Source organism: Hemicordylus capensis, chromosome 1 (assembly GCF_027244095.1).
Source record: "Hemicordylus capensis ecotype Gifberg chromosome 1, rHemCap1.1.pri, whole genome shotgun sequence".
In the NCBI taxonomy this organism is placed as follows: Eukaryota; Metazoa; Chordata; class Lepidosauria; order Squamata; family Cordylidae; genus Hemicordylus; species Hemicordylus capensis.
This window is the reverse complement of record NC_069657.1, coordinates 199,813,620-199,839,840: the sequence shown is the minus strand read 5'-3', so window position 1 is coordinate 199,839,840 and position 26,221 is coordinate 199,813,620.

Genomic DNA, 26,221 nt, shown 5'->3' with positions numbered 1-26,221 from the left:
CCAGAGGTGCTTGTTTTCTGTACAATCCTTGTATAACTTAAAAGGTGTGCAATGTTTTCAACTTAATAAGCTTTGGCATGCCACATTCATATCATTATAAGCTTGGTCAAGAGCAAAACACAGTATTCTTGATGTGCTGTGGCTCTAAGAAAGTCCCAGTGTGAGCATATCCTTTCCATGCACTTTAGGTTTCCCCATAACCTGGGAGGCTTGCTGATAACAATATAGGCAAGCACTGTAGCAGTTCTGTTCCCACCATGCCAGCCTGAAGCTCATGGAGGTGGTATTTTCAGTTTAAGAGAAAGAAAAGCATTGCCTCACTGCCACTGTTAAGCCTCCCCTCTCCCTCCCCCCAAACACCCCACCTTTTTGTCACTTCTGTGTGCATGATGAACTCCCTCCCTCATCTTTCCTGCCTGGGAAACCAGCATTGAGCCCAGCTTTAATTAGAACCCAGGTCTCTTGTGACTTTGCTAGGAAAATAGCAAATAGGCTTGATTTCAAGACTAAAAATGATGGATAATCTACCCAGAGTGCAGGCTGTTTGGGCAGCCTACAATGTTCAGTGTGTGTGTGTGTGTGTGTAAATGTCCCTATTACTAGTTGCGGGTTCTTTATTTTCTGTCATGCACTCAGAATGAAGAGCCCATGATACTGATGACTCTCCTTCTATGAAGAAAGAAAGAAATTCCTTCGGCGGCTGTTGCTGGTGTCTGTCTTTCATTTCTTTTTAGATTGTGAGTCCTTTGGGGTAAGGGATCCATCTTTATTTTTATTTCTCTATGTAAACCACTTTGGGAACTTATGTTGAAAAATGGTATATAAATATTTGTAGTAGTAGTATGAACTGACTCCAATACACACTCACTTCCCACCACCTCCCTGAGTTCCTGGCCTGGCTAACAAATATAAGAACATAAGAAAAGCCCTGCTGGAGCAGGCCCAAAGCCTATCTAGTCCAGCATCCTGTTCACGCAGTGGCCCACAGGCAGGCCTCTGGGATGCCTCTGGGAAGCCAACAGGCAAGAGCTGAGGGCATGCCTTCTCTCCTGCTGTTGCTCCCCTGCAACAGGTATTTAGAAGCATCTTGCCTCTTAGGCTGGAGATGGCCTATAGCCCTCAGACTAGTAGCCATTGATAGACTTGTACTCCATGAATTTATCTAAGCCCTTCTTAAAGCCATCCAGGCTGGTGGCTGTCACTACATCTTGTGGCAGAGAATTCCACAAGTTGATTATTCGTTGTGTGAAAAAGTACTTCCTTTTGTCGGTCCTAAATTTCTTGGCAATCAGTTTTATGGGATGATCCCTAGTTCTAGTGTTATGTGTGTGAGAGAGAAAATTATCTCTTTCCACACCATGCATAATTTTATAGACCTCTATAATGCCTCCCTTCATTCACCTTTTTTCTAAACTGAAATGCCTCAGTGTTGTGGCCTCACTTCGTAAGGAAGGTGCTCTAGGCCTCTGATCATCTTGGTTGATGATTTGCTCTCTTCTGCACCTTCTCCAGTTTTATAATGTTCTTTTTGAGATATGATGACCAGAACTGTACACAGTACTCCAAATGTGGCTGCACCATAGATTTGTATAAAGGCATTACTATATTAGCAGTTTTATTTTCAATCCCCTTCCTAAGGGGATTCCAAGCATGGAATTGGCCTTTTTCACAGCTGCCACACATTGTGTTGACACTTTGAATGAACTGTCCACCATGACCCCAAGATCTGTCTCCTAGTCAGTCACCAACAGCTCTGACCCCATGAGTGTATATGTGAAGCTGGGGTTAATTGCTTCAACATGCATCACTTTACACTTGCAAACACTGAACAGCATCTGCCATTTTGCTGTCTACTCCCCCAGTTTGGAGAGATCCTTCTGGAGTTCCTTGCAATCCATTTTGGATTTCACTACCCTAAATAGTTTGGTGTCATCTGCATATTTGGCCACCTTGCTGCTTATCCCAACTTCTAGATCATTTATGAATAAGTTAAAGAGCACTGGTTCCAGTACAGATCCTTGGGGGATCCCACTTCTTACTTCCCTCCATTTAGAGAACTGTCAATTTATGCCTAACCTCTTTTTCCTGTCCTTCAACCAGTTATCAATCCACACATGAACCTGGCCCCTTATCCCATGACTGCTAAGTTTTCTCAAGAGTCTTTGATAAAGAACTTTGTCAAAAGCTTTTTGAAAGTCCAGGTATGATATAGTTTACTATGTCAACTGGATCATTTTTATCCACATGTCTGTTGACTCAAAGAACTCCCAAAGGCTGATGAGGCAAGTTTTACCTTTGCAGAAGCCAGGCTGGTTCTCCTTCAGCAGGGCCCCGTTCTATATGCTTAACAATTTTATCTCACCTAGTCGAGGGGCCAAGAGGATGGAGGCAGTAAAGCTCCTGGGTACAGGCAAAGCCAGCTGGGACCTTACACAGTTGCCAGGGAAAGTCAGGACACCCAGGAGCCCACAGACCATGGATAGCCCAGCAGATTGCCTCCTGGTGGCAAAGAGGAGAAGGCAGGGCCTCAACAGCTGTCAAGACAGGCAACAGCTGAAGGAGGGAGGACACAGGCAGCTACATTGGAGAAGGTGGAGTCAGGAGAGGGTGGTTGGGATTGCCGGGCTTTATTTATTTTATTTTATTTATTTATTATTAAAACTTTTATACCGCCCTTCCAAAAGGCTCAGGGCGGTTTACATTAAAACACCATTAAAATCCATTAATCATTAAAACAAAAATTATCAAACATAAAACTTATTATTTAAGGTTTGGATGGCCAGGGAGAGATAGGAATGATTTGTATCTAGAGACTCCTGGTGAAGAGCAGTCTGACCCCTCTCCCCGACAGCTGGTGGAGGAAAATGGTGACAATTAACCCCCACCCCAGAGGCCACTTCCACAGCCTATGAACAGGATCAGAGGAAGGGAGGCAGTTGGAGACTGTGATCCCAGGAAAGTTTGCCACAAGACTTCCTTGGCGATTCTCTCCGTGTATATATGCTAAATTTGATCACACTATGGTCATTGTTTCCTAAAGGTTCCATGGCACTGACATCTCACACTAGGTGTGAGATGGGCACCACGCAGGATTAAGTCTAAGGTTGCCTTCACTCTGGTTGGTTCCATGACAAGTGTTCTAGGACATAGTCGTTCATCTTACCTAGAAATTAGGCCTCTGTGTCATTATCTGAATGTGAATTTACCCAGTCTATGCATGTAATTACCCTCATGTGTGTATGTGGGTAATTGAAGTCGCCCATTATTACAGCTCTGTCTCTCTTTGATGCCTCTCTGATTTCCTTCTGCAACTCCCAGTCACTGACACCTTTTTGATCAGGAGGGCGATAGCATGTCCCTAGTACCACAGTTTCTTTCAGGTCTTGTATTGTCACCCACAGAGTTTGTGTGGAGGACTCCAGTCTTCCTAGGTTTTCTAGCCTGTTAGATTCCACCCCTTCTTTAACATTCAGTGCTACTCCACCCCCAGCCCACCCCACCCTGTCCTTTCTATAAAGTTTATATCCAGGAATAAGTGTCCCACTGGTTCTCACTGTTTATATTTATACTAAATATAAAGATAGAAAACCATAATGGAACCATAACATCCCAGCAATTTTAAAACATCAGTTCAACTCCATTCAGAACCTCATTTTAGAACAGTAGCAGTGCTCAATCACTGGGCAAGGACCTTTTCAGCTGTGGCTCTCAAGCATGGAATGATCTCCCCTGAAGAACTTATCTGGTGTCTACTCTCATTTTCAATGTCAGGTGAAAATCTTTTTCAATATCCGCCGAGTTTGTGTTTATTCAGCTTCCTAATCCAGCTGCATTTTATACAGTTGCTAGTGTGTTTTTTATTGAAATGGAAGATGTGGCTTTCCTCCTTGCCTGTGTTTGAATTGTGCTTGAGTTTAAACTAAATCTCCTGCCACCACCATTCCGAGGTCATAAAGAGGGAAGAGGTGCAGTGAGGTATATCAGTAAAAGCAACCAAACTGTGGTGCAGAAGGACCTGTGGCCAACACAAATCAGCCTCCAGTGCAAATTGTGCCAACATGCTTACTTCATGATCCAGACTTAGATCCCTTGGCTTGATTGCCCATCAGCATGTAGTCAATGCACAATTAAATCACATTATTTATTTTATTTTAATTTATTTATCAAATTTGTATACCGCCCCAAACTTTCGTCTCTGGGTGGTTGTGGAGAATGCAGGCTGATTACAGTCAGTTTTCCTTGCAACAGGGATTCCCAGATGTTGTTGACTACCACTACCATCACCCCAGCCAAAGGCCATTGCAGCTGGGAATGGTGGGAGTTGTAGGCAACAACATTGGGAATCCCTATGTAGTGAATAGTCTCCCCTCCCTCTAAAGGGTTAACAGGAAGTGAACCCCTGTCTTGACTGACAGGCTGGTGATCTCCAGCACTCAACCAATCAATCCACCAGATGGGTGGAACAGGAGAGCTGTGTTGGGAATTCTGGGAACAAGAAGGGGGAAAGACTTGGCAAAGAGTGTGGACTAGCATGAGGCCAGTTGTCGGATAATCTCTCAGGGTGAGAGATCTGCAGGAGGCTTTATTCTCATCAGGAGTTTGGTGAGTTTAAGGATAAGAAGTCAGGATTTTGGCTTTGGAACAGTTTGTTTATTCAGACTGTGCATCAGAATTTATTCTGTGTGTGTGCTTTGAATTGTCCTAAATATCTGTTCTTTGCAACTGAGTAACTAAGTTCAATTTTATACCACCCATGAAAGATCTGGGTGTGGTTGAAATATTCTTGTAACCAACTAAGTATGTTTGAGTGTTTCTAAAAAGCTTAAAGCCTCAGATGGAACCAGTCTGTGGTAAATGAATAAAAGTTTTCCCCCTCTGTTCTTTATACAAGCCTCAGAGGGTTGATTATTGACCCAGCAGGAGGAGGGGGATTTTCTTTGGTGCAAAATGCATCTCAAAGATGGCTTAGCTAAATTTATTTATTTATTCGATTTCTATACCGTCCCTTCCAAAAATGGCTCAGAGTGGTTTACACGGAGAAATAATAAATACATAAGATGGCTCCCTGTCCCCAAAGGGCTCTCAATCTAAAAAGAAATAAAAGATAGACACCAGCAACAGTCACTGGAGGTACTGTGCTGGGTGTGGATAAGGCCAATTATTCTCCCCTTGCTAAATAAAGAGAATCACCACATTAAAAGGTGCCTCTTTGCTATGTTAGCAGGGGTTAACAATTAACTCCAAATTAACAATTAACTCCATGTGCAGGCAGATGCCTGAGAGAACGATTGGTTTTTATTCTTGCCGAATGGCAAGGGGAAGCAAAGTGAAATGGGAATTGCTAGTAACCCACACCCCATTGGGAAATACCTTTTATAGAGGTGGCTTGGTGGCAGCATTTTAAACTACCAGGATTTCTGGATTTACTAGAATCTTTTTCTTAGCTTTCTGTGTTTGGAAACTTAAAGATTTTTAAACCAGCAAGACTGCTTCTCAAGCACAGGAAATGGATGACTCAGCACTAAAGTCTCCCTCGTGCTGCAGAACTGGTTTAAACCAGTCAAGGAGATTATCCATTAACCTGGCAGGAGAATATTCCTTCCAGCCTGCATAAATCTGCTACACCCTATTACAGGGAACACTGGTTACAGTGTAGATTCCATAAACTTGCTGAGCATCAGCATGCAGCCAGTGTCACTCAGTACACTGCTGGGAAACAGCTTAACATGCACACAACCACATGCCCTGATAATAACACAACTTTATTTGGAAGTAAACTCTGTTGAACTCAGTGAAGTAAATGTGTTTAAGATAATCCAAGTCATGTTTTTCATTGTTGGACATATACTCGTAATTCTCTTCTATTCCTTTTCTATTGTTAAACATGTTCTTGAAGCATAAACCACAGACTTTGGCAGTGCCACATTCTCTTACAGAAACTTACTTACTGGAGGTGGTAATTGACAGCCAACTAACTCTGGACTGGACATTATTTGGGATTACTTTGGCATAAATGGATTGTGGATTGCAGCCATTTAAAAAAAACAAAACTTCTCTTCTCCCATTCCTTTCTATTTATCTAAATATCCCACGAGCTCCATTGCTACAGTAATACCATCATGGTTAATATTTAGTATCATCATGGTTATTAATCACTATTGACCCTTATAACCCCAATGTGAAGTCTGTTTCAATACTGATTTTTTTACAGGATACATACTCTACATATCATGTAGTGTATTCATAAATGTGCATTCTGATAATGTTGATTTAATGAGGCCTTATCTATAGCAGTATGTGTGTGGTGGTAGACTGCCCCTGAGTGAGAGGATATCACTGCCATTGTGGGATGACTTCACAGAAGCAGAGGGTGGGCTGGAAATGCAGGGAACTCTATAGCCATGATGATATATGGTTATATCAGGATATATAAACATGATGACATGAAACCATGGTTATATACCATGCCTAGAGATAAGCTAGCAGTATCCAGTGTGGGCTGATGGCATCACTGGCCTGAGCTGCCTCCCCACAGGGCATGGATAGCTTCTCTCCATGTGTATGCTTGTCCTGGGCAGCCCCACTCCTGCTTCCTGCTTTAGGAGAGGAGAGCTGGTCTTGTGGTAGCAAGCATGACTTGTCCCCTTAGCTAAGCAGGGTCCACCCTGGTTGCATATGAATGGGAGACTAGAAGTGTGAGCGCTGTAAGATATTCCCCTCAGGGGATGGAGCCGCTCTGGGAAGAGCAGAAGGTTCCATATTTTCTCCCTGTCTTCTCCAAGATAGGGCTGAGAGAGATTCCTGCCTGCAGCCTTGGAGAAGCCACTGCCAGTCTGTGAAGACAATATTGAGCTAGATAGACCAATGGTCTGACCCAGTATATGGCAACTGCCTATGTTCCTTTGTTCTATATTCTAATGCCAAGTAATGCCCTCAAATGCACTATTCATGGGGCCTTGTCTACTCTCTATTGCCACTCAATGATAGTGGTTGAATAGAACATTTAGCCCCCTTCTGCATACAATGCCACTGCTTACAGATGGGTACCACCTTTTGTAACAGGTTCAATTGCTGGTCAATATGACTTCAGCATCTGGATCAAGGTATGTCTTTTGATAATTTCATCCAAGTATGATTGATCTCCCCATCCCTAACATCACCTACAGTGTTCTGGGTCTGGGTTTTGCTGTCTTTCTAAGAGTATTCCACTCCGACCAGCTACTTTTTGCTTCTACTTGCAACAGCTTATCATTGGGGTTGGCAACCACCAGCTAGTATTTTCTGCATCCAATCAGCAAAAATGTCAGCTAACCACTTCTGGAGTCTGAAAAGCTAGTGAATAATACCTGATTCTGCCAGTTTCCTCCCATAAGCTGCCAGATTTGTATTTATTAATGTATTGGAATATTTCCTGCCACCTTTCTGCCACACAGAAGCATTCAGGGCAGTTTTCAAAGAAGTAAAGAGCACTCAAAACCAAAATACAACAGCAATAACTTCCAGCAGGTTCCACCCATGACCCTTAGGATTCTGCTCCAGTTCCACCCCGGTTCCTCATTGGCTCTGCTCTTGACCTATCAGATTTCATTCTAGCTCCCCTCCTCTCACCCTTGAACTGCTAGATGCTGCCCTACCTTGTCCTGATTCCTGTCCCTGGCCAAATGGCCTGTATTTTAAAATACAGAAATTGGCAATCCTAATTAAGTTCTGCCATAATAGTAGTATATATCCCAGCTAAAATAATGAGATACATGAATTATAAGACTAGCATAATATTCAGTGAATTACAGAGGCCAGGGAATGAAAAATTTTGCTATGATGAGAAAAAAATAATCTTTGTAAGATTCTTTAAAACGAGTATGCCCAGGGATGGTTTACTAATGTCTAGCCTTGGCCATATAAAGCATATTTTTATCAGACTTTCTAAAGCCACGTTTGATGTTCCATTAGCAGCATGCAGTAGGCCCCTGTGTCCTCTGCATTACACTAATTGTTTAAGCATGACAGGTTATTACTTCAGTCAGAGGGATAATGTAGGTTGGAAAAAGTAGGGCACAAACACAATTTTCTACTTCTCAAGAAGCAATTATAAATAGATGAGAAGCCATAAAAATATTACACGTGGGAACTGATCTTCAGTGCCAATGAAACGGATGCTGTGGAAGTAAAACAAAGAGCAAGACAGGCCCGGAGCTGACAAATTGCAACTGGCGATTGCAATTAGCGGTGGTATTTGGCAGGAAAATGGAGCTGCGCACAACAGTCAGGACTCCAACTAGACATTGGTCACATGCAGTACGTTTCCATCAGTGAAGCTGCCTTTACACCCAAACTCAGAAAAATGATTCCCCACCCCCATCAAAAACCTAGGGTTGTATTCTGAAAGGCAAAAACTGCCTTTGAGGCCTTGTTCACATGTTACTCTCAGCAACTTATTTTCTCACTCTTTTTATCCAACATAGGAAGCTGCCATAGACTGAGTCAGACTATTGGTCTATCTAGCTCAGTATTGTCTTCACAGACTGGCAGCAGCTTCTCCAAGGTTGCAGGCAGGAATCTCTCTCAGCCCTATCTTGGAGATGCTGCCAGGGAGGGAACTTGGAACCTAGAGGCTGTTCCCAGAGCGGCTCCATCCCCTGAGGGAAATATCTTACAGTGCTCACACTTCTAGTCTCCCGTTGAAATGCAACCAGGGTGGACCCTGCTTAGCTAAGGGGACAAGTCAGGCTTGCTGTCACATGACCAGCTCTCCTCTCACTTGAATCCAAGTGATTCAATGTTTTAGCTGGGAACCGATGGTATAATACAGCCCCCATGATCAGGGACGTACATCTTAGAACACTTTTCAGTTGTTCAAGGGCTGAGACAAACATGTCTCAAAAAGAGGCTCCACACACAGTGAGTGCACATTGAGAGGCACGTGTGACTGTAGCACAGCACTGAATTGAAAACAGCTATGCTACCCGTCACTTGGCTGAATGCTGTCTTGCCTCATCTTTCAGCTCCTTTTGGGAAGCAAAGTATCCCAAAGCTGGTTTCCTGAGACAGAAGGCAATTGCAGCTGGGAGTGGTGGTGAAGGAAGTGAACTTGGAGCAGTGAGTGAGCTCTGTGCTCACAAGGAGGGTGGGTGGAGGAGTTGTGAAAGAGCTCAGTTGCTGCCGATGCCGCCTGCTGCTGGGAAGAAAGCACCCCACAACTACAATGGCTTCCTACCTCAGAGGAGAGCTGGTCTTGTGGTAGCAAGCATGACTTGTCCCCATAGCTAAGCAGGGTCTGCCCTGATTGCATCTGAATGGGAGACTTGATGTGTAAGCACTGCAGGATATTCCCCTCAGGGGATGAAGCCGCTCTGGGAAGAGCAGAAGGCTTCAAGTTCCCTCCCTGGCTTCTCCAAGATAGGACTGAGAGAGATTCCTGCCTGCAGCCTTGAAGAAGCTGCTGCCAGTCTGTGAAGACAATACTGAGCTAGATAGACCAATGGTCTGGCTCAGTAAATGGCAGTTTCCTATGTACCTTAGGAGGTGGCACTTTGTTCCTGCTCAGACACTTATAGAAAGTGAGCTCAGATTGCATTCACAGTGCTTTGAGGCCCTTTTTGATAGCCATCTGTCTCAGCCCAAAGTTGCTGCTGTGCCATCCTATCAGTTTCTGGCTCACAAATTGCCCTGGTCATGACCCATACCTCACAAATTGCCCTGGTCATGACCCACACTTCCTGCTAACTGGGCAAAAATACACTATTTAAAGTGCTGGCTGTCTTATATGTAGCAGGGAAAGAACAACAGTTCTTATGCAGTCCTAGGACAGCATTTGCCTTCTATCTCCTTCTAGAATCCCACAATCTAATCATCTCATAATCTTTAAAAAGATGCCTCTTTGCTCAGGCAGCAGGAGGCGGCAGGGAGGGCAAGGAGATTGCCTGGGGGTGGAGGGGGGAGAAGACCAGCGCAGCCCTCCTGCCCCGCCTCTGGTAGTGTGCATAGCCTTGGTGAATTATGCAATTGGGGGCAGGGGAATCCCCATTAATGAAATCAAGCACACAATTGGCTGTCTTGTTATTCAGGCTCCCCCTGCCCCCAAACCAGTGTCCTAGCCACAGGTCTGAACCCGAGGATATTTAAGTTCCCAATAATAGACCGTGAGCCCCTTTGGGACCAGGAGCCACCATCTTATGATTTTTTTGGACGTGCTGTCCTGAGGCTGAATCTGAGCACTTTTATGTTGAAACGTGGAATAACAACAGCAGAGTCTTTTGTGTGGGGTGGTCACCTCAGGCAGCAGAGTATTGGGAAGCCAGCAGGACAGCAAGATGCCCCCCAGGGCCACCATCACAGCAGTCCTTGGAGACAGATCTGACCCTTGCAAGCTTTGCAGGGAGTGCCTTTCACACACCTTGCAAAGCCTGGAAGAAACACAAGAATCAAAGAGAAGGCTGCCGGCAAGCTTCCCTTCTCCGCCTTGCCCCCAATGCCACTTTCAAAGCTTGCAAGGGCTGCTTTGAAGAGGAGGCTGGCCCTCACCGGTGGCCTGAGGCAAAGCAGCACGTGGCACCTTGCCTTAGGCATCACAGGACCTTGGACCACCTCTGAATAACAATCTCTCTTTTTTAATAACTAAGTGGCTCATTGTCCCTGAGCACTGGAGCACACAGTACGAATGTCATGTGGAGGCCACTGGAAATGATCTCCAGGCAACTATGCACATGTTGCAGCTACTGCTGGCCCACATCCCAGCTGAAGTTGTGATAGCCTAAGGCTGGTGCACTAGTGCAAGGCCATGGTACAAAGAAAGGAATGTCCATTGCAGACGAGTCCTAGTGGAAAATGCTGCACAACAGGTTGCACGACACACTGCACAATCTTGTAGCACAACCCAGTATATGTCCTGGACTAACAGTCAATGGACAGTTGTGCTATTTCATGCAGCTCCACAAACTTTTAAAGTGTGCACAACCTCTCTCGTTGCGCTAGCGCAGGGCTGCATAACTTTGGCCCTCCAGCCAGTGGTGGCTGGTGACTCCTGGGACTGGGTGGGCGCCAGGCAGGTGGGCAGAGCCAAAGTGGGTAGTGCAGGGGTGGAGCAAAAAAACAAAAACACAACAACACTAACTCCTGTGGGCATATAGGAAGTAAAAGGTAAAGTTGTGCCATCGAGTCGGTGTCGACTCCTGGTGCCCACAGAGCCCTGTGGTTTTCTTTGATAGAATACAGGAAGGGATTACCTTTGCCTCCTCCCACGCAGTATGAGATGATGCATCTTCCTATATCGCTGCTGCCTGATATAGGAGTCTGGGAAACATAGCAGTGGGGATTCTAACCAGCAGCCTCTTGCTCCCTAGGCAAGTTACTTCCCCACTGTGCCATTAGGTGGCTATGTCGTTCCAAGGAACATACCTGTAAAAGCCTCTGCACTCAAGGACACCCATTTTCAGACAGTTATAAAAACATGCCAGGATTACATGTTTTGGCATACTTTGAAAATGTTTTGTTGGTTGTTTTTTAAAGCTTAAGAATTCTCTCTCACACACACACACAGGATGGGAATTCTCTTCCATGTGCAACACACACGGGAGAGCGAGCAGCATGGTAGCTTGACCAAGGGGAACAAATCACACACAAAACATAGAGCAAAAGGTTTACTTTCAAACAGCAAATGTTTTACTTCCCTTCTTGGTTGGAGGGAGACTCTCAGTCCAACAGCCAGCTGCCTGGGCTCTGCAGTTCCATACAAATTCCAAGCAGGGGAGGAGCACAAGACTCCAGGAGAACCAATCGGGCTGGGAGGAGAGTTAACCCTTTCTTGACTGTCTGCTCCTGCTGATCTCCAAGGCCTGCCTGGAGAGCTTCAGCGAGGCCTATGCATAGGCCTCTCTGGAAGCCTGGCCCACCTGCCACTTTTCACTATTTCAGAAATGCCTAACAGAGAGTTTCAAAATATTTATCGATCATTTCCCTCTCTCTTCTTACTTGTAAACCTGAATGCCTAGAAAACCATCTGTCTGGCTCTGCAGCTTTGGTGTATTAAAAAATTCTAAAAACAAACAAACAACCCTCCACAAATTAAGTCAAGTTGTTATTTCCACATAGTACTAGCATGAGGGGCTTATAATTATTTCTCACATTTGCAGATTGCTCTTTCCAGGGGTAGGAGGGGCCATGCCTATTCTGCTGTCCCACGCGAAGAAATTGGTGGGCTGGGTGAATGCAGAGGAGACGTCGGGGGTGGGGGGTGGGATGTGGCTTGGCAGGGCCCCAGAGTGCGTAACTAGGGAGGTAGGTGTAAAAAGCTTCTAAGCTACTCCTCCTATTTTATAAATAAAACTGCCCAAATGATGATAGGAAATATCTGCAGACTGCAACTATGGGAAGATTAGATTCCCAATTTGTGAAATGATGTTTTTTAAATCATGGCAGACCTGGCAGGAAATTAGTAATTATTGCAAATTCATGATAATAAAAGAGCAAATGAAGCATGCATTTAGCAGGGGTGGCCCTTTCATGTGGTAGGGCAAAGTGACAAAGTGATCACTTCAGGTACAGACTTGAGGAGAGGTGCAGGGAGCTACCTACATGTTTTGTTTTGTGTTGATTAGTTCCTTAAAGGCGCCCAAATGCACATTGCTAGTAATTGCTGGTAGCAATTATGTAACTTACGTAATCTGACAATCACATAAACTTCACTCACATCATCTGAGGCTAAATAAACAAAATAAATGGTCTCTCAGCCAGCTCTTCTCTCAGCACACTGTCCAAGAGTGAACAAAATGGCGATGGCCGCTCTGCTCTCTTTTCAGAAGACTAGAACAAGGACTGCCCCTGGCCACACTGATTGCTAGTCAGAGGCAGAGGGAGCTGTTAATCAGTATGATGTCTTCCTGATAGGGCTATTTGCATTCAGCCCATCTTCTGACAACAAAGGCAAGCCATGGGATTGGCTCCTGCCTTATGAACAGTGTTATGTGAAACTGTTTAGTGTGCTCCTATAGGTGTTTAAGGAATTTTACTACCAGCGCCCACTATATGTCAACACTGCAGGCTTGCAAGCTACAGGCAGGGAAGTGCAGGGCTGCAGTGACTGAGTCAGTCAGACCTAAAATGCTGGCAGAGGACAGAATGACTGACAATTATTGTTGTTTTTTGAACATTTTTATTAGTTTCTTTGGACATTTTGGCCTTTTGGGGGGGTGGGCATTGCCCACCCTGCCCTAAGTGAAGAGCCTCCAGCTGTGTTTGAACTACAACTCCCATAATCTTTATTCACACTATGCAATAGTTAAGGATTATGGGAGTTGTAGGCCAACATCTGCAGGAGGGCCAAAGTTGAGCAGCCCTGCGCTAGCGCAGCACTAGCCTGGATGTTAGCTACTGCGTTTAACTGGTCATCACACCATTGTGGAGTCTAGCATGCAGAGTTCCCACACCAGTGCTTTGGCTTCTGGGAGGTGGGATTCCTGATATGGGAGCTCTTTGCCTTGGACTCTAGAATGGCACTAAGGTAGGGTGTGTGTGTGTGTGTGTGTGTGTGTGTGTGTGTGTGTGTGTGAATGTTATGACTCCTGTGGGTGTAAATCACCCATAAGGAATCTATTTCCAGCAGCTGATGTAGCAATGTGTAGACACGATTGCTCCTAAGCATCCTCTCTGACCCGCTGCAGAATTGGCCCCTTGGTATACAGAAGAACTACAGGGGCTGAAGCACCAAGGTAGACGACTGGAGCGCAAGTGGAGAAAGACTCGACTCGAATCCGACAGATTGCAACATAGAGTGCATTTGAAGATCTATGCTCAGGCAACATGTGTGGCAAAGAAGAGATTCTTTTCTGCCCGTATTGCATCCACAAGTTCACGTCCGGTGGAGTTGTTCAGGGTTGTGAGAGGACTAGTACGTGCCCCTCCTCCTTTGAATCAGAGCCTGGAACCATTGATTAACCACTGTGACATGTTTAATGAATTCTTTGTGGGGGAAATCTCTCGTATTCGGGCCAACTTACCCGGTCTCCACAATTACTTCAGTGTCTGATGTGGAGGTGTCCAGCAACTCCTCTTGTGTGGTTAGGTTGGATAAGTTCCAGTTTGTGACTCCTGAGGGTGTGGACAAGCTGCTTGGAGCGGTGCGGCCTACTACCTGTTCTCTTGACCCTTGCCTGACATGGCTTATAATATCTAGCAGGGGGATTGTTGGAGGTTGCCTAGTTAATATCATAAATGCATCACTGAGGGAGGGAAGGATGCGTCCTTGTCTTAAGGAGGCAATTATTAGACCACTTCTAAAGGAGCCTGCCTTGGATCCCTCAAAGTTGGGTAACTACAGGCCTGTCTCCAACCTTCCGTGGCTGGGCAAGGTAATTGAGAGAGTCGTGGCTTCCCAGCTCCAGACAGTCTTGGAAGAAATCGATCATCTAGACCCATTTCAGACTGGCTTTCGGGTGGGCTATGGGGTGGAGACTGCCTTGGTCAGCCTGATGTATGATCTCCAATTGGAAATTAACAGAGGAAATGTGACTCTGTTGGTCCTTTTGGACCTCTTGGCGGCTTTGGATACTATTGACCATAGTATCCTTCTGGAGCATCTGAGGGGGTTGGGGGTGGGGGGCACTGCTTTGCAGTGGTTCTGCTCCTACCTTTTGGGCAGATTCCCTTGGTGTCCCTTGGAGACTGTTGTTGTTCAAAATCTGAACTTTCGTATGGTGTCTCTCAGGGCTCCGTATTGTCTCCGATGTTGTTTAAAATCTACACGAAACGACTGGGAGAGATCATCAGGAGATTTGGCGCAGGGTACTATCAGTATGCTGATGACACCCAAATCTATTTCTCCATGTCAACATCATTGGGAGAAGGCATAACCTCCCTAAATGCCTGCCTGGAGGTGGTGATGGGCTGGATGAGGGATAACAAACTGAGACTGTATCCGGATAAGACAGAGGTACTTATTGTGTGGGGTCGAAACTCGGGAGATGAGTTTGATCTGCCTGTTCTGGATGGGGTCACACTTCCCCAGAAGGAACAGGTGCACAGTCTGGGCATGCTTCTGGATTCAAGCCTCTCCCTTGTGTCCCAGTTTGAGGTGATGGCCAGAGGTGCCTTTTATCAGCTTCAGTTGATATGCCAGCTGCATCTGTTTCTTGAGATAAATGACCTCAGGACAGCGGTACATATGCTGGTAACCTCCAGACTGGATTACTGTAATGTGCTCTATGTGAGGCTACTTTTGTATGTAATCCGGAAACTACAGCTGGTTCAGAATGTGGCAGCCAGGTTGATCTCCGGGTCATCTCAGAGAGACCATATTACTCCTATATTGAAAGAGCTACACTGACTGCCAGTATGTTTCCGGGCAAAACACAAGGTGCTGGTTATAACCTATAAAGTCCTAAACGGCTTGGGCCCTGGGTATTTAAGAGAACGTTTTCTTCGTTATGAACCCCACCGCCCATTGAGATAATCAGGAGAGGTCCGTTTGCAGCTGACACTGGCACGTCTGGTGGCTACTCGGGGACAGGCCTTCTCCGTTGCTGCCCTGATGCTTTGGAACGTGCTCCCCTGCTGAAATAAGAGCCTCCCCATCTCTGACAATTTAAAAAACATCTTTAGAGACACATTCGTTCACCCAGGCTTTTAATTAGATACCGTTTGAATAGTTTTAACATTGTTTTAAAATATTGTTTTAAGGTTTTAAATTGTTGCAATGTTTTAAATTTTTGCTGTCATTTATTTTAACCAATGTTTTAATTTTGTTGTTGTCATTCATCTGTTTTAACTGATGTTTTAACTTTTCTGTTTTTGTTGTAAACTGCCCAGAGACCTAAGTTTTGGGCAGTATAAAATATGTTTGAATGAATGAATGAATGAATGAATGAATGAATGAATGTAGCCATGTGTGCTGTGCCTCCGCAGCTCTTGGTTCTATTGTGTATGTTGAAATAAATGCTTCTTGGTTTAAGGTCGCATGCACAATAGTTTCACAACTCTCCTACAGGTGGTGGCATGGTGATATGAGTGGATATAGATTTTCTGCCACAAAAATAGTTTTGAAAAATTCTCTTTTTAAAGCTTAGATATATATATCCTGAATTTGGATGCCGAAAAGGCAGCTCACAACAACTTTGAGTGATTAGAGATTATTTGGTTTCTGTAAATTCCTCCAGAATTATAAAAAAAATCTGGAAGAACGTTGCTTTGGTATCAGTGGGATGCTGGACTGACTCCAAGCAAACTTGGTTCTACAAACTGGATGTAAAGCACATCCTACAGTGGTGACCTGGGTTAAGTAAGAAAGCTGTTTGATTAACATATGAACCAGCTACAGATATCTACAGATCTTTGGACATTCTTCTTCGTTCTCCAAAAATGTATTCAGCACTTCCCTCCCTTTGTTTCCCCTTGTCCTCCAAATGACTGCAGCTCTCTTTTCCATATGAAAACAGAAATGACAGACTACACGGATACTAACTGCCACACCAGCACTGCAGGCTAGAGATACTTGGGCACATTTTGAGAAATGTTATTTTCTTCCTAAATTTCACTTGTCAGTGCTGCTGAGGGCAGTGTTTCATTTTGCAATGTTTCATTTCATCAGTGTATAAATGCATTCATGTATACATGGACTCTTTTATCAATTTATCTAAAATTAGAGGTTTAGGACTGTAATGTGCAATTTAAAATGTAAACGGTATTTCAGAGTGAAACAGTATGAAAAGAAATTATGGTATACAGGAGAAAGGCCAAAAATGCAGTTAGCCTGGAGGTACAATGTCTTTGATATGCATTGGGAGCCAAGGATATTTTGAGGGTCTTTTCCAAGTCAGCTAGGAAAACACTTGTGTGTGTAATAATTTGGAAGACACTGCAAAAGTAGAATTTATCAGAAAAGTCAAAGTCTGGGGTCATACAGAAATATCCCACTGGTGCCAGACATGAATACTAACACATACTAACAAATATATTAAGCAGAGATGGCTACCCTGCTAGTTTCTTCTGTGTGCCTAATTTAGTTTATGCCAGAAGACGTTTAAGCCAAATATTAATACTTTGGAGCAAAATGATCTCTTGGGCTCCAGTTTGGATGAAATTATAACATAACAACTCTGTCCTTTGCTTATTAACATCTTGATGAATGATCAGGAGGAATGATATTTACTTACAGAGAAATAACTTTGTGTTCTATGCGAAAGTTATGAATCTATGCACAAAGAAGCAGTCCTTTCAAAAAGCTAATTTGGGGACTTCAAAATATCCTCGTGATCAGATCTGTGACTAAGACTCTGGCTTGTGGGAAAAGCCTGAAGACAAGACAGCCAATCATTTGCTTTATTTCATTAATGGGGATTCTCTCCCTAAATTTCAGAATTCACTAAGCCTAGGCACACGACTGGAAGCGGGGTGGGTGGGCTGGAGGGGAAAGGCTGTGCTGAACTTACCTCCCCCATCCCCAGACAATCTCTTTGCCCTCCCTGCCACCTCCTGGCTGCATGATTCAGCTGTGCGCACAAGTGGCTCTGGAGCCACACAGCATTGTCCCAGCCTCCGGGAAATCTCACAGTGCACTACGTGGTGAGTTCGGTGCATTAGGGGATTCACCCATCAGATGGGTACTCTAGGTACCCATCCAGGTGTCTGCTTGAGCTACAAGCCTGGCTACAAAAGTTGGGTTAGGTGGGTTGGCAGCGCCGGGATCCACACAGATCTCAGCACTTGTTGCTGGTCTTGTGGTAGCAAGCATGACTTGTCCCCATAGCTAAGCAGGGTCTGCCCTGGTTGCATCTGAATGGGAGACTAGAAGTGTGAGCACTGTAAGATATTCCCCTCAGGGGATGAAGCCGCTCTGGGAAGAGCAGAAGGTTCCAAGTTCCCTCCCTGGCTTCTCCAAGATAGAGCTGAGAGAGATTCCTGCCTGCAACCTTGGAGAAGCCGCTGCCAGTCTGTGAAGACAACACTGAGCTAGATAGACCAATGGTCTGACTCAGTATATGGCAGTTTCCTATGTTCCTATGAAATGTGCAGCCTAACACAGGCTGGGTTGCCCTAGCCTGGGTTAGGCTGTGCATGTTTCTAGCCTTATTGTTTTGTCAATTGTTACTCATACAACACCTATAGAAAAAAAGAATCATTGCTCTAATAGTTACCTTAAAAAGTACTTTAAAGTTAGCTGAAAACTTCTAATACTAAAAAGAGACTGAAATTGCACTCCCATTGGCTGATGTGATTATGACATCACTTTCTTGTTCTTCTCTGGGTAGATGTACTGAAGTTTATTATACTGGGTTTTCTCTGCCGCCTTCTTTGCTGCCAACTAACAGGCCCTGAAATTATTAAGGTGAGAAAACTACTTGGTGGAGGGGAGGTGGGGGAGTCATCCACCTTTGTTACCAAGTAACGAGGAGGTAGCAGCTCTGATTTGGGTGGGATACTGGGGTGGAGGGACTCAGGGACTCTCTGGCTGCATTCACACATGACGCAGCATGGACCCACAGTTCCACTCCCCTTTTCACCTGCTCTACCGTCCAAATTTGGACATTCAGGAGAGCTCCCTCTATGCACTCTTGCTGACTGCAGAGATGAGGGGTACTGGCTTCCTTCTTTACTGAAGGACAGCCCTGGCAGCCAGCTGGAGCGAAGGAGGAGCTTCCTCCCTCAACTCTGGTTGCAAAGCAACCGGACTGTGGTGCCAGTGTTCGGGTGTAACACTGGCACCATGGAACCGGAGGTCCATGTGGCAGACCTCGCTACAAACAGGAGGTACAAATCACTGTCCGGGCAGGGAAACTGTGGGTCTATTTTCTTCCTTAACCTCAGTTCCCCACATTTGGATGTCTGAAAAGTGAAACTGGAAGTCCCTTCACCTCCGGTTTCACGTTACGTGCAAATGCAGTCCCTGTTTCTCTAAAAACTGCAGGCCTTCGTTGTATGAGACAGTGGCAGCTCTGATTTGGGGGTGTACTGGAGAGGGACTGAGGGACTCTTTCTCTACCCCCATCTGCAGTGATCCTGGGAGTTGGGTTGGAGTGTGGGGTGAGCAGAAGGCAAGCAACTAGGGAAATGCAGAACGTTTTGAGCTTGAAAAGTTTTGACTTGAAACGGCCCTGACCTGAAATGGCCTGTATCGAGTGTTTCAAGCTCAAAACAGAATGTTCTTCAAATGAAGGGACAGTTCTGAACTCTGAATGGAATGCTCCAATTCCGAGTTGGTATGTTGAGTGTTCCAAGCGCCATTTTGGAGACCTGTTTTCCCCTTCCTAACTAGTTTTGGCACTGGCTTCCAATTGGCTTGTGATCTTGTTGTTTATCATACAAATCAACTTGATTTGTACGATAAGAAGGCAAACGAGAAGCAACAAGATTGCAAGCCAATTGGAAGTCAGTGCCAAAACCAGTCAGGAAGGGAAAACAGGCCTCCAAAATGACACTTGGAGCATCTGAAACATTCTGACTTGGAAAGGGGTCATTTTGTTCAGAGTTCAGAACTGTCCCTTCATTTGAAGGGGATTCTGTTTTGAGTTTGAAACACTCGAAACAGCCCATTTCTAGCTGGAATGTTTCAAGCTCAAAACGTTCTGCACATTCCTAGTTGCTTGCCTTCTGCTCCCCGCACACTCCAACCCAACTCACTAGAGATGGTGGTAGAGAAAGAGTTCCTCAGCCCCCCTCCAGCACACCTCCAAATCAGAGCTGTCACTGCCTCATACAACAAAGGCCTGCAGTTTCAGAGGAACAGAGCCCCTCAATTCATCCACCCCAGTATCCCACCCAAAGCAGAGCTTCTGCCTCCTCATTAGCTGATAGGAAAGTTGGATGAATCCCCCACCTCCCCCCGTCATGTACCTTCTCACCTTAATGACTTTGGGGCCTGTTAGATGGCAGCAAAGAAAACCTAGCAGAATAAACTGCAGTCTATCTGCCCCAGAGAACAGGACAATGGGCCATAATCACATCAGCCAATGAGGTGCATTTTCAATCTCCACTGTTGCTAAGCTAACTTTAAAGTATATTTTCTTGAAAACGATAAAAGCTAGAACAATGATTCTTATTTCACTACCTATTGATTTTGTGACTGAATGCAGTTATGGGAACGATACAGAAATCTGAGAGAGAGGAAAATACCCCATTGAACTACTTGGTTGAACACACAGCCTCAATCTGAAGCCTTAAAAAAACCCAAAACATTGCAAATGATCTAGGTGAAGTTAAGGACTTTGAAGTTCTATTGATTTGATTGGGAGAGTAAAGTGCATGCTTTAAGTTATTTCCTTTGGAAATTAGTGGGACTTCATACAGAATAACTTTGATTAGATCAGGTCCATTAGTTCCTTTAAATCAGAAAAAAACAAGACATTTATGTGGTTGATGATATATAACCATTTGGAAAAGTAAGGCCAAAGCTTCCTTGAGCACGGAGAACTAGCTATGCATGTCTTTGGATCCTGGTCAAAGCAATTTAGAGGCAATTGGAATAATTTTTTAACTTCAAAGGTGAAAGTGGGTGGCGACACTGGAAATAATACAACCTTCTTATTTGAATATTGCAATACCAATCAGATTTCACATTCTGCCAGTCCTGCATCTGGCACATACTCAATGGTGCTAATTGTGTAAAGCTTTGGAGACCTTTCTGGATTCACCCTGATTCGGCACAAATCTCCTTAAATATGAGCAGGGCTACTTCTTTCCCTTTCTCCTTTAAGCCTTCTGGCCATTTAGGTTGGGACCAATGGCCTGCTTCAAGCCTTGTGCACACAGGAACAAATTTTATTATTTAGTTATTTATTTAGTATATACTACTTTTCAACACAAAATTCACAAAATGGTACTTTACAAAGCAGATTACAAAAACGTTCCTTGTAGCAAAGGGAATCACTATTTGGATGAGGGGGAGGGGGAGGGGAGGAGGCACAAGAGAGACAATAGCAATGGTCACTGGAGAAGATGTGATGCTGGAATGAATAAGGAATGTTTTTCTTTCCCTGCCAAATATAAGAGAACCACCAGGTTTAAAGGTGCCTCTTTGCCCAGTTAGCAAGGGTCACCTGCTGTTCCATGCACAGTGCATCTCATGGATACATAATAACACTCCCTTCTATTTGGCCCTAGTGGTTAATTTTTAAAATGAGAAGTGCCAGCATTCATGCCAGCCCATATCCTGAGGTTATCTTCCGAGGCTCTCCTCTGGGTGTGTCTACCATCCAAACTGAAGAGGAAGAGTGCCTTCTCAGTTGTGTTACTCTGTTTGGGGAATGCTCTCCCCAGGGAGGCTTGCCTGAAGCCTTGTCTGGTGGAATCTGCTCTGTTGTTAGCTGCCCTGGAAATACTTGTCATGGAAGGTTGGAACACAACACTGCAATTAATTAATTATTACACCCTGTAATTTGGAAGCAGTGCTCTCTAATCCTGTATAAAGGTGGTCGGTTGAAGGTGAAGAGCAAGGTGTCTTCGTACATGCTTGGAAATTTGCATGCTTTAGCACTGAAATTTACACCCCCAGAACTCATCTGGAGATGCATTCTGGGCAGGGGCATAGCTATAATTGAGCGAAAGGGTTCAAAGAACGTGGGCCCCCAGCTCCTAAGGGCCCTTCAGCTCCATCCCTCCCTATTTTCTTGATTATCTCTCTCACTCTGGGGGGCCACCAGAGAGAGGGATGAACATGGGCCCCCTCTCCCCTAGCTACACCCCTAGTTCTGGGGATAAGTCCTGGGATAATCCTTGTTTAATTAAGCTTTGACTGGCAGGACAAAGGTTGCAAATGTCTGGTCTGCAGTGCCATACATCTAGGATCTTATGGACCGCTGCTAACTACAGCAAACATAATATGGGAGCATCCCTTGGTGAGGTGTAGACTCAACTGAATTTTTCCATCTGATTATTTGTACGAAATTTTGTTTCATGGGATATTTTTGAACTTCTTTTTGTATTGATTTCAGTAATGAGGAAGCAGCATTTCATAGACAATGGCAGGCTTACTTTAAATCCCAGAAGAGATCTATGGAAGTCTTAGGAATGAGACTCCTAGCACTCTGATTTAACAATAAGACTGGCTGTTCTCCGTTGGTTTGTATATATCTTATTGATAATGCCCCAATAATCTCCGACTGGCCTCTGTGGCCATTATGGACTTGCTCCAGAGGCTTTGGAAGTCAATGGGAAGGATCTCACAGATTCTTAATGTCTTTTTGAATCCAATCTCTTGTAGCAAATTCATAACACAAGAAGCGGGGGGGGGGTGCCCCCTGAGAATATATAATCAAATATCAGACTACGAAACCTCAGGATTAAAGAGTATACACAGTCCGGTTTCCATAATGCTACTAACTTAGCAAAGGAATGATAAAGATTTACCAAAAAATACTGATAAATGCTAGTTAAACCTCTTGCAATGTTCCAAGGAGAGAGAGAGAGAACACTAGATTGTTGGTGCCACTTTTATAGTTATGCCTGTTAAAATTTAATGGATGGAAAGTTTCATTAGTGAGAGCTGTGTTTCAATTAACTTCAAGGAAGTTCTAGTCTACTGTAGGCTGCAACACTTGCTGACAGAAAATTGTTTAAATTTCCTTTTTGCACACAATTTATTAGATTTTTGACACTTGAAGCTTAATGAACACTAAAGGCCTCCATTCAATAAAAAGACCAAATCTGATATTTTCTCATTGCTCTGTATACAGGGACATGCTACAGAATGCTTTTGTTTTTATTTTTTCCAACAGATACAGTATTTTCTGATCTGTCAGAACAAAGCTGGCCCAAGGCGGGATAAAATTTCTGTTTAAGGCAGATGTTTCTCACAATAGCTTTCCCAGAGGCAGTCTGACTGAAATGCATCTGAAACTTGTTGTTCGGCAAGATTATTGAATGTAATGTATGGAAAACTGGCTCCTCAAGAGGATCATTTCAGGTGTCACCTTTTAAGTGTTGCTTGATGTGTTTAAAGTAGTAATCTGAAAATGAAAAGTTTGACAAACCTTTTCTGTAGGGATGTGCAAAAAATTTCAGGCACAGAACGATCTGTGCCCGAAATGAACAATTTCGGGTGATTCGGGCAGAACCGAATCACCCCTGATGTCCCCCGATATTTTTCGGGCACGAGCCGAATCACCCGAATTTCGGACCCGAAAAATTCGGGTGATTCAGTTCATGGTTGATTTTTGGTGAATTTTTAAAGTTTTAGTGACTTTGGGGCAGTTTGGGGGCATAGCATGGGATCTGGGCAAAAGGAGTGGGGTGGGGTGGTAGTTCCTAATGGGTGCAGGCTACCACCCCAATTTCAGGGGGATTGGGCAAAGGGCTGATTTTTGGTAAATTTCTGAAATTTTCATGTCTTTGGGGCAGAATAGTGGGGTGGGGTGGTAGTGCCTAATGGTTGCAGGCTACCACCCCAATTTCAGGGGGTTTGGACAAAGGGGTGATTTTTTGAGAATTTTTGAAGTTTTGGTGACTTTGGGGCAGTTTGGGGGCAGAAAGTGGATCTGCCCCAAAATAGTGGGGTGGAGTGGTAGTGCCTCATGGGTGGAGGCTACCACCCCAATTTCAGGGGGATTGGGCAGAGGGCTGATTTTTTGAGAATTTTTGAAGTTTGGGTGTCTTTGGGGCAGATTGGGGGCAGAAAGTGGATCTGCCCCAAAGGAGTGGGGTGGGCTGGTAGATAGTGCCTAATGGCTGGAGGCTACCACCCATCCCCAATTTAAGAGTGATTGGGCAGAGGGGGGAATTTTGGTGAATTTATTTTTATGAGGTTTGTCTTCATAAGGTGAAGTGTGCTAAATTGACTACTTCCTCATATTATTCATAGTAAAGGAAAGTGTGAAAAAGTGAAAGTGGGGTCATGAGAGTTGTTTAATTGAAAAAAAATCTCATTTGCTATGATAGAATGAGAATTCACACCTTAGAACTTCAAAAATTCTCAAAAAATCACCCCTTTGTCCAAACCCCCTGAAATTGGGGTGGTAGCCTGCAACCATTAGGCACTACCACCCCACCCCACTCCTTTTGCCCAAATCCCATGCTATGCCCCGAACTGCCCCAAAGTCACTAAAACTTTAAAAATTCACAAAAAATCAGGACTTTGCCCAATCCCCCTGAAATTGGGGTGGTAGACTCTAACCATTGGGCAATACCACCCCACCCCAAAATTTTGCCCCTGGGCCCCTTTTTACCCCCCAAATCGATTCAGATTCGGATTCGGATTAAATCCAAATCCGAACCGAATCAAGGGTGATTCGGGTGACCCAGATTCGGGCACAAAACAGAACAGGGGTGATTCGGCTCGGGTCCGAGCTGAATCACCCAAAAACCCGAATTGCACACCCCTACTTTTCTGTAACATACAGGTACATTCATGATGTATATTAAGTACCTCATGGATGGATGGATGGATGTTGTCAGAGGTGCTCTTATCCCTGGACTTTGGGGCTGAAGTCCAGGGCCTCCACAGCTGCTAGGAAACCCTTCCCCCATGCCTGGCAGAGCATGATGATGCTTAGTTTGCAGGGGAGGGGTGGGCCTCCAAAGGCCTTTAGGTCCAGGCTCCAAAATTACCTAGGTGCACCTCTGTATGATGTACACAGGTATATGAGGAACTATGATTTGTTGTCATTCCCTGCTGAATGTACACGCCTAAGTGAACATGTGAAGTGGTCCATTGACCCATGAACTCCACCAGAAGCAGCTCCATAATTAATGAGATCGGCGGTGAGTCACTTACAGAAGATACTCCTTCAGATAAGAAGGTTACATGTGTATTTGGGCATGAGTAGGACCTGTGTCTGTAAAAGGTAACCTAAGTAGCAGCCCAGGTTCTCCACAAATACATTTACAATGTGCACAAGGGTGACCTTACACAGGTCTTCTCCCTCATTTGTAACCTTTCCACATATAGGGATAATTTGTATGTAAGTGAACTTTCAAACAAGAGGACAACGAGAAGGCTGTACTGAGTGAGCACTTGTGAATCATCTCTAAGGACATTTCGTATGAGTGAACTGTCCTTATGTACAACTGAACTTGGTTTCTCCTGAACATGTTGCATATCATGCTCTCCACAGATATTAGCTAGGATTCTGGGACACCCTTAGAAAACTAGATTGTATATTGACCTTGATATATGCTGAACGACATGAAATCACAGTACTAGAAGTATAGGTGGAGCTGTAGTGTGCAGATCCATGATGAGAAGTGTACTAAATTGTGAAGCAAAATTACAAAAATAAGAGCAACTCTCACAATAATTCAGAAATCACTATATTGCACACTGCAAAAAAACCCAACAACAATTACATACAAATAGTCCAAAATGACCCCCAAACATAGTGGCAGACATCTGGACTAGCACTGCACTTGTACAACAGTGCTGACATATTGCACTGTCATGTGAGGGGGACAGGGAATTTTTGCCTATGTCTCTGAAGGCTACAGAACCCCTAGGGGCATATTTTTGGGAGGCACAATGGGCTTCAGAGGGAAGGGGAGTTTGACAAAAATTATTATTATTATTACATTTATATCCCGTTCTTCCTCCAAGGAGCCCAGAGTGGTGTACTACATACTTGAGTTTCTCTTTCACAACAACCCTGTGAAGTAATTTAGGCTGAGAGAGAAGTGACTGACCCAGAGTCACCCAGCAAGTCTCATGGCTGAATGGGGATTTGAACTCGGGTCTCCCCGGTCCTAGTCCAGCACTCTAACCACTACACCACGCTGGCTCTCCTCGCTCACAGAACAATGCCAATTAGTCTGGATGTCAGCCCTCTTGCACCAATGCAGCATTAGTCTGGACATAATTTCCCCAATGTAATAGCTTCTCCTGAGACTGTGTCAGGCTATCATAGATGTGCTGTAGTTAACAAACTGGACTCCGAAAACAGGCAGGTGTTAGCAGGCTTGACTCCAAAAAATTGTGTCAGGCTGTTCAGAAGCTGGGCTCTAGGGCTGTTAATGCAACGGAGCTCCAAAACTGTAGCAAGCTGGAGTACGAAGAAGCTGTTGAACTGAGCTCCAAAAGTAAAGACTGCCAGCTTGTGAACAACCACCTTTATACAATGCGTAGAGCTAAGCCTGTCAGCAACTTCCTGATTATATTTTTGGAGTCCAGTTAGTCAACAGCATATCTATGACAGCCTGATACAGTCTCACACAGGCTCGGACTGGCCCCCAGGGCAAGAGGGCCTATTCCTGGTGTGCCCCACCCACAGGGTGCCCTGCCGCACTCAGCAGCAGTGAATACTTAAGTACCCAT